The 13,266-nt window shown below is 39.6% G+C and overlaps 1 protein-coding gene across 8 annotated transcripts in view; it reads right to left on the bottom strand.

The window, feature by feature from the left end:
* VEPH1 (ventricular zone expressed PH domain containing 1) overlaps positions 1-13,266 on the bottom strand; it is a 147,631-nt gene that overhangs the window by 48,280 nt on the left and 86,085 nt on the right. The window lies entirely within an intron of this gene.

Below are 13,266 nucleotides of genomic sequence, written 5' to 3'. Positions count from 1 at the left end.
GGGGTTATAGTGGACCACAAGCTAAATATGAGTCAACAGTGTGATGCTGTTGCAAAAAAAGCAAACATGATTCTGGGATGTATTAATAGGTATGCTGTGAGCAAGACACGAGAAGTCATTCTTCCGCTGTACTCTGCACTTGTTAGGCCTCAACTGGAGTATTGTGTCCACTTCTGGGCACCACATTTCAAGAAAGATGTGGAGAAATTGGAGAGGGTCCAGAGAAGAGCAACAAGAATGATTAAAGGTCTTGAGAACATGACCTATGAAGGAAGGCTGAAAGAATTGGGTTTGTTTAGTTTGGAAAAGAGAAGACTGAGAGGGGACATGATAGCAGTTTTCAGGTATCTAAAAGGGTGTCACAAGGAGGAGGGAGAAAACTTGTTCACCTTAGCCTCTAAGGATAGAGCAAGAAGCAATGGGCTTAAACTGCAGCAAGGGAGGTTTAGGTTGGACATTAGGAAAAAGTTCCTAGCTGTCAGGGTGGTTAAACACTGGAATAAATTGCCTAGGGAGGTTGTGGAATCTCCATCTCTGGAGATATTTAAGAGTAGGTTAGATAAATGTCTATCAGGGGTGGTCTAGACAGTATTTGGTCCTGCCATGAGGGCAGGGGACTGGACTCGATGACCTCTCAAGGTCCCTTCCAGTCCTGGACTCTATGAATCTATGAAAGTGTGTAAGCATATGCATAATCCCCTTTAAGTCACTGGGACCACTCGCATGTGTGTAGTTATGCATGTTTAAGCACATGCTTTGGTAGATTAGAGCTTTAACCTATTTCCAATGGGGTTATTAGTATTATAGGTTTTAGATTCTGTATTAAAATGTAACTATTCACACTAATATGAGAGTCAGTGGAGAGAACTTGTGGCATATCACACTCAGTGGTACAGCATAATTCATTAATATTGTTTAGTACATTACCATTTTTGGCACAAAATATTCCTGAAAATTGCCAAGCTACCCATAGAAGGCATTTTTTCAAATACCCAGCTACTTCTATACTGATTCTTACCTGCTACATTTTCATATTTAAGAAGCTTATTGAAACACACATTTTTAGGAGCTGTAATATTACCCCACACAAAGATTTTCCTTCTCATCTACTGTCAGCAGTACTGCTTCAAATACATGTCATTAATTGCTATTTCCTATTGTAACACCTCATCATATAGCTGCATATTTTTAACATAATGCTGCATTTCTATAATCTCTTACCTCGTGCTCCCAAATATACATTACTTAAACCTCACAGTGTTCCTGTGAGGTCGATAACTGTTACTGTGCCCTTTTCACAAGTGGATGAAAGTTAAGGGATTTGTCCATACTCAGGCCTAGTCTACACTGGGATGGGAAGGGGAGAGGATTGATCTAAGTACTTAGACTTACTCACTGCGGTGTCTTCACTACAATGAGTCGACTGCCGACGCTCCCCCGTTGACTCTGCCTGCACCTCTCATGGCGCTGGAGTACAGGAGTGGACAGGAGAGCGCTCGGGGGTCAATTTATCATGTCTAGACTAGATGAGATAAATCGACCCCCGCTGGATCGATCGCTGCCCACTGATCCGGTGTGTAGTATAGACATACCCTTAATAGCCTGGGACAGAACATGTGTGCGTTCATACTTCTGCTCTAACCAATAGACGGCCCATTCCATCTCATAATAATAGTTACTTTTTACCTTTATATTATAGATACATAGTTTATAAGTATTTGTGTGACATTCATGTTAGACAATTTATTACCAAAATACACTTTTGCTTGTAAAGCACCTGCACACAATGAATACAGATGAACAAATTTGGGTTAAAATTTCCAGATCCAGAGACTCAGACTTTCTCACTATCCAGATGTCTAATGTCCCACATAATTCATAAGGTTTCATCATCTCAGGATCTGGAGTTTGCCTTGCTGCAACTTCAGCTCTGTCCTCTATCAGTTTTAGACCTACGTAGCTATCAAATTGCTTATGACTTCCATATTTGGCTATACCTCTGAAAAAGATTAGTTGTTAAGGAATTCTGTGACTTCCCAACTGAGCTGTACATATACTAAATTGGACACTTACCCCAGTCCTATCACTGTGATGCTTTGAAAAGCACCATGAATCAAAGGTATCTAGGGTATAATTCCTACTGACGTCAGTGGCATTACTACAGAGATATGTTTGACCCAACAGACCAAAATCTGCTCTCACTCACAGCTCTTCAATTTAAGTTTAGTCACGATCATCCAAATCAAGTCAGTGTATTTGCATCTGTGTACACGTAGCAACTGAGAGCAGGCTTTGGTTACTTAATAGGATATTTTACTCTAAATGTACTTATTAGGTTAGGCAGGAGGTGATGCTTACAAAATAATGTAGAAGGGTCTAAAATAAATCAATTGCAGATATGCATAACACAGTGACAAAGTTTTGCATTCCCATGTTAATAAGATACAAACACACCTGAGCAAAAAGCTTCTTTTATCACCAGTACAAAGTAGGTGAACTGAAGCATGGGGAGAAATGTGCTTGAGAATGATATTGTTCTGTATTCATTTACAGTAAGTGCATCCAAGGATATCATGTCCACAAAACAGAGGAATCACAGTGATTCTGCTGTGAGGGGCAGTGGGAGCAGGAAAGAGGGATATTCCATATCCCAGGCTCATGGTAGAACTGGTCTTCATGGCAGAGCGGCATAGTCCAATATGTAGGCGGTAAGAGAGTGAGTCAGGGGAGGGATGGATGTCTATCACTCTGAGGTTCCTACAAACACACGTGCAGTGAGTGTGCAGAAGGCTCAGCCTCTATTCCAATGCCTGGACTGGAAAAGAATCTGTGGAGAAGATGAAGGTCTACCCCTGCCCTGCCCATGGAGGGGAGGTGAATACTGTTTGCTCAGTTCTTAGGTTGTTCCCCACATGAAGACTCCAAACAATTCACTCTGGCTTTGCACTGATGAAGATGACAAGTTTGTCCCTAAACTGCATGTTATCAGTGAGATACAACAATACACATGTGATCCTTGTCAACAAAAGGTAATCGTTTTGAAGCAATTCACCCAACATTTAACAAATCAGAGTCACGCCAAATGCCAGTAATTCAGGATCGGCTTAACTTTCTTTTGATGTTATTTAAAGCAATGGAGTGCTAATACAGCAAATATGTCTCTGCATCTCTTTAAAATAATTGGCCAAAAATGCGTAATGGAAAAAGGAAGGGGAAAAGTAACAAATTTCCTTGATGATATCATTATATCTTATATTTTAAAACCCCTGAAACTGATTTATACTAGAACTAGTTTAACACTATAAAACTAATTGTCACTTCTAAAAATAGAAAGGAAGTTTTTAGCAATTTGAACCAACCTCCAGCTCTCTTAATAACCTGCCCCAGCTGACCTAAATCCAAGTTTATGGAAACATCAACTCAACCTTTAGATTAGTGACTCTACAGACACCTCTATACTAAATTGATTCTTAAAAGCTGTTACTGTGAAAAAACCCAGACGATTCACAGCAGAGACTGACTTATCATATGGCTATTTTAAGAACACTGGCTCAAGGAGTTGGAGGATAGATAAGTTAATATATACTTGAGACAAGATTGTTTAATATTCCATGTACTTGTTGTTAGGCCAAAAGACACTGCATTGGAAGGGAGGGGAAAAGGTCAGGGACAAGACAACACAACATAGGGTACGTCCTCACTGCAGAATTAGTTTGGTGATCAGCACTTGGTTGTGAGTGCCCAGGTTGGTCTAACATGGCTATGAGCCACCACCTGCAGTTACGGTGCTGCTGCGCTCACTGATGTAAGGACATCTGGGGTGATGTCTGGGGGACTTCTGGTGTTCTTAGTGCTACAGTAAGATGAGTAAGATGTGATTCTTTCCCAATGAATTGAGAACTTGTCTGCCTTTGGGACAGGAATTGTGGGAAGGCTTTAGAGGACAGCACTCAAGGGATTTAGCCTGTATCCACACTGCAAAGTGAGTGGGTTACCAGCCCAAGTGTAAGCAGCACTCAGGCGTTAACCTATATCCCAGTCTGGACAGGTAGTTCTAGTGTAAGCAGCACCACACTTAGGTGAGAGGTTGTGTGTGTGGATGGAAGCTGGGTTAGGGGCAACACCCAAATAAAAGCCTGAGTGAGCCCTGCAGTGAGGACAATCCCATAGTTTTGATTCATTTTAGAAGAAGCTTATACATATAAAATTTTACTGGTGAGTATTTTATGTATTAGACTGAACAGCTGAATGGCTGTCAGTTATGTCACATTCATATTAATAACCCCCCTCAAATTAAAGAGTATGGGACCCTTTCCTCTGGATAGAGGCATAGTCATATATGTAAAGGATTTTGGTTCAAACAGCTAGACCAAGAGATGTAGGAATAATGGATTTAACACTATTTGAAACACATATACAGAGGCAATAGAAATATAAATAATTGATGAACCAAAACTACAACAATAAAGGATATCGAAGGGAAAAATTAAAGACCTAACCCAACTACCACTGAAGCAAATGGGGAAACTCTCCATTGACTTCAATGGGGATCAGTCTGTAAATATATGTCATAACTCAGTGCAACAGCAAAGCTACATTAAGCCAGGCCCACTAACCCCAGTCAAAAAATATTTCTCATCACATCTGTCTGAAGATCTCAAACTGTTAGCAAAGCAATAACCACCATTTTGTTTTTGCAAGACACGGGAGCAGAGATATTACAGTTTTTAACATAATTAATCATTCAGTGACTGGGCTAGGGAAAAAAAGCAAAAGAAGTTATCAAGCAGTGACTCTAATGACCTTACATTGCTATTTACCTCAGTTTAACTGGTCATTGATTAGAGATAATACTAGACACTGATCTTGCAAAGACCTATGTACATGCATAACTTTATGTGAATAGTCCCACTAGGTTAACTTTACTCTGATGAGTAAATTTCATTTATGTACACATGTTTGCAGGATCAAGTCTTTAACAAGGAAACAGAAGCAACCATAAGCAGTGAAATTTTTCAAAACTTCCGTTTTAAACCATTTCCCCCTTCACTGCTTTCCTTTATCTCATTTCTTTTGTTTTGAAGATGGAAACAATAGAATACATTTTTAGAAAAGAATAAGGGAAAAGGGAATTTTTAAATGTCATCCTCAAGAGAGGCCCTTTGTTCTTCATCTTGATTTTGAGCACTAGCAGTTTTTCAGTTTGGCAGATTATTGTGTGTTGTCACAACTGAGGCAGAGATATTTCACCTCCAGTATACTCACTTGAAATGTTCCTGGAGAAGATATGGTTATATTGACATCCAGAAGGGCAAACTCAGCTTTTAGTGTAGTAAACTTGGTTCTCTGAATATGAATGGCAAAAGCCACATCTGGAAACATATGGATCTGTATAGCTTTATAATGCTTTTTCCTCCTCCCCCCCCTTCCCCATGCCCCATTATACTGAAAATCTACGTCAATTGCATGCCAAGTAGAAACAGCCAGTGAAAAGGCATCTTTGTTGCAGGGTCCCATCTTCAAAGCTGAAGAATGTTTATCTGATTTCTGTTTATAATGATGAACCAGCTCAAAAGAGCATCTACCCAAAGCCAGTGGGAACAGCAGGACTCATTGCTGATGGAGATAGAGAGAGGACCCCGAGGCCTAGGGTTGGTTTGCATCCCAGACTGGGAGAGTCTGCTGTTTTGTTGTTGTTGCTGCTTACATTAGCTTGTTTGGACTCCCTTTGAGGAACATCTTTGCTGACTGTGTTTTCTTTCTCCTGATTACAGTCCGATTCCCTTCCTGTCCCTCTCCTAAAGGAAGCAAGAGCTCTCACAGTTCCATAGCCTCATCACACTCCCATCTTCTCTGCAACAGAAACCCTCCCCTTCTTCCAAAGGGCTGCTGGATCCACCTTCCTTCCTTTAAGCCCCAGGCCCTCTCCACTCTGGACTTGGTGCCAGTTCTTCCCTAACTCCTGCCTTACCTTTCAGTGAAACCTGCCTTACCCTATCTGGTCCATGAGCCAAGGGAGGGGTCAAGAGCTAGTAGCAGGAGCAAGCAGGTTATCCCAGGCATGCTGGCTTGGGGAGAAGTATAGTTCCAGTCAGTGGGGAGGCTGGTTGCATCAGTACTTGCTCCTCCTAAGAGTCCAGATCTAACTCACCTCCCAGCAGCCAAAATTCCTGTTTCCTTCGCAGCACAGTGCCCAAAACCCCTCACAGGGAATTAGCCCATTGCCAGGCAAGATCCACCTAGAGATTAGTTCATTTCCTATGTTTAAATTAATGGTTCCAATTACTGTACTAGAATGAACATGCACTTGATTTGCTAGTTTTCACTATGATCACACATCTGTGCAGGCTGCAGGCAGGAGTGTGTTAGTGCTCCTATTACAATCCTTGCAGAGCTGGGATTCCACTGAAACCTGACGACCACAATCAATGCCCACAACAAAGCCATTCTGTATATTAACACTTCAGTTTTCACAGTGCATACATTTTTAGATTTTGGATGAGTCTGGGACTTAATACTAGTCTCAAATAATATGATGCCAACTAATGCATTTTGGCATAGGCAAAAATGTCTAGAAACATTGGCCTGTGTCTCTGTAACTTTGTGGTCATAGTGAATTAGCAGAGGCCCATGTGTTCTAAATCAATGTTTGGCTTATGGCATGTTTAAATTTATCAAAAGAGTGCAGAGGCAAACACTGCAGGGGAGCTGTGATCTTTTCCATCTAGTCTGTCATATGGTACTAATTATCTCTCAATTCAGCATAAAACATAACAACCCCCAGATTTAGGTTCAGAGCACGGCGAACTAGATCCCTCCCGCCCCCCTTAAGGAATTTCTGTCATAAATCCTATACAATTTTTGCTGTTTATATTTTATCCTGTAGAACTACCAAGAATCAGAAGTGACTTACAACTGGCACAGCATATGCAGAATGTTATAATATTTTCATATTTTCATTGAATGGCATTACATTTCCAATCTGATTTTGATGTTAATTCAATACCAAGCTTGCCTTTGAATGATACATTAGAAATCCCTAAGCTCTGTCCCTGGAAAAAAAAGTTTAACCTCTGGTCAGAGATGTGCAGATTCTAAAATATCCTCCATATATAGGCACTCTCAAATGTTTTCTTTCTGATGGGTCACCTGCCACACAAATTACCTGTAAGGATTTGGGATGTGGGTACTATAATTGTAGTATTATATCAATTATCTGAAAGAGAGGAAACATTGTCCTTCCTTCACCAATTGTAAACAGACAACTGCAATTGTTGTATGGGTATAGCGAGGAGTTGTTAGGTACAGCAGAGAGAGCATGAGAAAAAAAGAGAAAAAGATGTCTTGGAATGTGAAGCATCTGGTACTGGCCAATTTCACAGACAGGGTATGCACTAGATGGATTGCTAGTCTGATCTGCTAGGGCAATTCCTATGACACAAATGTGTAGAATAAGGGTGATGGTAATGGCATAAATAAGGGGACTAACATCACAGATGCAATCATCCTAAGTGGTAATTGATAAGACTAAAAAGTAAGCCCAGTAGATGGCTGTGAGTCTTGCACTGGGACTGGAGGAATCAGTCAATGCTAAATTTTCTAAAAAGAAATAAAGGTAGTTTCAGCTCTAAGCTAATTTGCTGTAGTCCTCATTGAGTTTACTCTGAAAGTTCATGACACTGAATAGAATGATAATACTTCCCGCTGGCATAGCACCTTTAACCTAGGGATCTCAGAGTGCTTTACTACACTCATTATTACCCCTATTTTTCCAGACGAGTAAACAGAGACACAGAGTGGTAAAGTGGTTAAGTGACCTTTCAAAGGGCACACAGTAGGGTCAATGAACAGTCTGTGAACAGTACCCAGGAGTTAATGTTGAGTCTCCTGTTTTTAATCACTCAACTTACAGAGAAACTGAGGTGGCTGGAAATTCTAGCTAACATAAACTTAAACTTAATAAAAGGACTGGGGAGTACTCAGGAAATTATAGACCAGGGAATCTGGCCTTTGAGATAAGCAAGATCCTTGAACACTGATAATATATAAGATCACAAAGCATATGGAGAAGTATGAGCTGCTGAAAACTACTTTGCTTTGTTTAATAAAGGGTAAAATCATGTGATAAATACGGTGAAAATTTTCAAGGAAAAATTCAGAGGGTTAAATAAGGGTGAAGTGATGGACATAATATACAGGAATGTCTAAAAGGCATATAAGGTATGGAAAAGAAGCAAACATGGGTAAACTGGTTCAAAACAACAACTGAACCAAATATTCAACCCCAAATGGAAGCAAACCCAAATCAATTAATTTTGTAGGTTTCAGATGACTTCCTTCTGGCACTATACCAAAATGTAGAGCTTAGCTCCAAATATTCACTCATGCCAACACATTAACTTTGTTCTATTTTGACCTTAAGCACTTGCAACCATACCCTGAACTTGACCATGGTCTCAGGCCCGCTCCACAATCAAGCCAGCCATCCAGCTTCATTTCCAATCAAAGTTCCCCTGAATCAATTGCTCTTCAGGCTGATGTAGTTAAGGCACATCCATTTCATAGCCAACAATACACAAGTTTACTGAGGCGGCCTGCCTCACATCCAGCCACCTTTGACTGCCCTAACCTGATGGATCAGGTACCCATTCTGCAGCTACCGGTATGTGAATTGGAGGTGGCCTTTTAATGTGAGATCAAGCAAGATGCAAACCCATGACCTTCTGGAATGTAGTCAAGCACCTTAACCACTAGCCACCACACCTCCGATCCCTAGGGTGTAATCATTAGATCACTGATTCAGTTCAAAATCTGAACCTTCTTTGGGCCTAAAGAATGCACTGCACCCTACAAAATGTGATAACACAGCTGAGGAAAATGGTGATTGTTTTTGTTTGTTTGTTCAATATATAGGGGCAGCTCCTCAGCTAGTGTAAACTAACAATATATACCATCTGAGGATCTGAGCCCACAGTTTTCAACCTGAGTGTCCCTTTAAGATTGTAAAGTTCAATGTACAAATCAATATTACAGGGATTCTGAAATACCATATAAAGAAATATTACAATCCATAGAGATTGAGTAATACTACTGGCTGAGTGTATAAATCAATAAGGAGTCTGCAAAACACATGTTGTAAAGCACGAATACTGCTATGCAAAGATTATGAAATACACATGGAGTGTGCAAACCAATAGTAAAGAAACTTGGTCAAAACACAGTGTAACAGATCAGAGAAATACATATGTATGTATGTATTTATGGTAGGTTAATCTATTTATTTATTCATGTCAGGATACAAAGAGAATGAATGAATGAATGATCAGCCACTATCCATTATTCACATCCTTGCTAGGAAGAGTAACATAAAGTTAGAAACATGGGCCCGATTCTCTTCACACTAGTTTTAGACTGGTATAATGCCACTAACTTCAATGGAGTTATTCCCATTTGACTGGCTTGAATAGAGTTAGACCCACTGTCAAACTCACCAGAAGAAAGATGGTGGGGAGGGGTGTTGATTGGCATTTTCAAGGTGCTGAAAGGGGTGAAGAAGGTAGATGTTTCTACAAACCCTTTAAACTGCTAAATACTAGGAGATAAATTCTGCATTTGGATCCCTGTATGCAATTCCCACTGAAGTCAAGGTTGTCCCATGCCTATAACCAGGACAAGAATTTAGCCTTAGGACTCAGGGACACAGATTTTTTAAAAAAAATTAAGGAAAATGACAGACAAAATGAAAATTGTTGCAAAGCTTTTTCACACAGATGACGAACTTTACCTACAGCACCAGCAGAGGCAACTAGATTATATACAACAAATATGTGAGGTAGTGATGGCCAGCCAGGCCCTCACTTCTAGAATTCAAAACTACAGCTTAGATAAGGAAGTTTGCTAAGTGGTGATCTTCACCACTGCTTCTCTAAGACCTTCCCAAGAAGTTCCTTCTGGACCTACAGGAAGCTCTGCCCTCTACCAGGGAACTGATTTATTAGGGTTGGGCAGAAATCATGTTCAGCTTGTGTTTAATGTATTAAGGGATATGCAGGAATAAAGCAGTGTTGGAACAAATCCGTATGGGTTATGGGCACCTGCTGTCACTGCTTATGATACTTTTGAATGATGTGTTTCCAGCGTAAGTGAAAATTCAAGTGATCAGGTTTTGGAAGTACCAGACTGAGATTTTGTAAAGGAAGGGAGTACACACTGTATGTTCAAGAAAGTACTATACGGGATATATTTTGCCCTAAGAAGTTTACACACATTTTATGTTGTGGTCAACAAAAACATAATTTAAATTCTGTACAACTGCAGTACTGTAGGGCCAGATGTTTCCACCCTCACAAACATCAAATAGTACCTTACTCCAGAAACAGCCACACTGAAATCAATGGGACTTTTCACAGTATATGGTATTATTTACAGATTTTAAGACCAGAAGAGACTATTAAATCATCTGACCTCCTGTCTGACATAGACCATAGAATTTCATCCAGTTACTCTGTTGAACCCAATAACTTGTGTTTGGCTAAAGCTTATCTTCCATAAAGGCATCCTCTCTTGATTTGAAGACATCAAGGAATGGAGAATCCACCACCACCCTTAGTAGTTTGTTTCAATAGTTAGTTACCTTCATTGTTAAAAATGTATGCCTTATTTCTAATTCACCTTGAGTAAGGGTGACAGAATCCAGCCCATAATCTACTGGGTGCTACTTACATCTAATACTGTTCTTTGTTAATTTGTGTGTATAATATACATTAACAGTTATATTTAAAAAGCCCAGGAAAGGCCATGACCCAAATCAAGTGTTCTTGTTTGGGAACTTGTTGTACTCTCCATTATTGATAAATTGTACTGCTTTGTTGCAACATCCTCTTATCCTCCTCGTTGTTTCTTTCCTATTTTGCATATTTAACACACACACCCCCAAAAATTCAACAAATTCCTGCTTAACTGACACAAAATCAACCAAAGATATGTTTTTAAAAAAATCTGAATAATGCACAAATAGCTTTATAGAGAATAAAACATGTATAAATTTGAATGATCTCCTGTTATGACATGCGGAAATAACATAGGTCAAATAATTGCCAGATTTTGGACTGAGCAGTTTATGGAATATCTGAAATATTAACAAGTTGTCCCCTGTGTAATGAGCATGAGTGAGTTTCTGTGAATGTATTTAGAATGAGTCACATAAGTCATCTATCTTACTCAACAAATATGTCCTTACTCATCACGTTTCTTCAAGAACTTTAGTTGATGATTTCCCAGGAAATTACAATAGTCTGAATGAGTTGTGAAATAATGACTTGCTTAAAACATCACTATAATAGGGCTTTTAATTAGTATGGCACTAAGAGGAAACTGAACAAAATGTTTAAAAATATTCACTATATTAAAAGAAGATATAGACTCACATTTAATTCTTTAGGCAAACTCCCAAGCCAGATTGTTCTCTCAAACTCCCATTGTCATTTACTGAAACAGTAAGACATACGAATAACTTTGACAATGAGAAGTGTTTCAAACAGCAAAGCTGGACTTTGGAGTATTTTTCTCAAATTTCTGCAAAAAAACAAACTTGGCAAAAAGTGTCGCTTGCTGGTCAATACTGCTTTTCAACTCCTTGGCCACAAAATAAAGAAAGACAGCTGGAAAGGCATTTGATGCACAAATGTCAACGATTGAGACCTGCTTTATGTCTTACTATGGAATGAGATTTTAAGTGATCGGAAAGGAAAGCTTTCGTATCAGATTTATTGATTGAACTGAATCATTCAGCTATTTTCTACAATTATTTAGCCTGACTATTAACGCCTTACTCCCACTGGTGATCAATACACCTATTGAAGTAAGTGGGACTACTCACACAAGTAACTGCTCAGCAATGGGAGTAAGATGTTCACAATTAGAGCTGGGTGACATTTGTAAACTCATGCCAAAAAAAAAAAAAAAAAAAACCCCACACACACCAACCATCAATATTTTTTCAGGGCATTGAAACTATTCAGTGAATGTGAACTTAATTCAGCTAATAGTTTTGGCAAACAAACAAAAACTGAATTTTTTTTTGAAGTCTTGAAAGATTTTCAAAATGAGTCCTGTTGATGTTTTGTTTAGATACAGTTGTTTCTACATGAAATTTCAATTCAAATTGACATTTGAAACATTTCATTCAGCCTGAATAAGAGGTTGGGTTTTTTCTAGCATGAAAAAGCAAAGAAAAGAAATCAGTTTGGGTCTGAAATGAATTGTTAGGGTTTCTCCCCACCCACCCCCCTCCGGTTTGGCCACTGAACCGAAAAAAAATCAATTGTTCACTCAGCTCTATTCACAATCTGGCCTTTAAGAATTTTAATTTGAAAAGGAGTAATGCACTGAGATCAATCCTGCAAGGTAGTGAGCACCTCCACAGGGGCCTCACAGGATCAGGCCCCATTTCATTATTGGCTATCAAGTGCTTGAAAACAATTATCTGTAGACCTGGCTTGACATGAATAATTGGACATAAGGAAGGCCTCACTTCTTAGAAGACAGGCTGAGGGAGGTAAATGATGAGCAGGCTAAAAACACAATGTCCGTGCTAACTAAGATAGGCAAATGGGTCAGTAAGCTGAGCGACAGAATGTCTGAACTAGCTAAGATAAGGGGAGGGAACATTCAGGGAACCATTTACAAAGAACAAGTTAATAATGGACAAGTCTAGAATCCAAAGATGAGCTAAAGAGTAAGTCATGCATGGAAAGTGTGTGGACAGAACATGCAGTACAGGGATTGGTTCCTACAAAGTAACCAAGTCAATCCCAAAACGTGTGATGCAATGTATAGTAAATGCAATGATCTGTGTAAACATATATAAAGGAAGAGCATTGCAGTGTAACTTTGGTTCTGTGATGTATCCTGCATTCACCCCTGCGTTTGAGTCATAAGAACAGCCATACTGAGTTACACCAAAGGTTCATCTAGCCCAGTATCCTGTCTTCCGACAGTGGCCAATGCCAGGTGCTTCAGAAGTAATGAACAGAACAGGACAGGTAATCAAGTGATCCATCCTCTGTCGCCCATTCCCAGCTAGGGACACCATCCCTGCCCATCCTGACTAACAGTCATTGATGGACCTATCTTCCATGAATTTATCTAGTTCTCTGGTCCACTCACTGTTGCTTTGCTGTATGCCAAATAAAAATACCCGAATGATAAAATGTGGAGTTGAACTGAGTGTTTGGGAAGCCAAGTAGAAAGAGGTCTCAGGGGGGT

Source organism: Chrysemys picta, chromosome 9, assembly GCF_011386835.1.
Source record: "Chrysemys picta bellii isolate R12L10 chromosome 9, ASM1138683v2, whole genome shotgun sequence".
In the NCBI taxonomy this organism is placed as follows: domain Eukaryota; kingdom Metazoa; phylum Chordata; order Testudines; family Emydidae; genus Chrysemys; species Chrysemys picta.
This window is presented reverse-complemented; position numbering and strand designations above follow the sequence as displayed.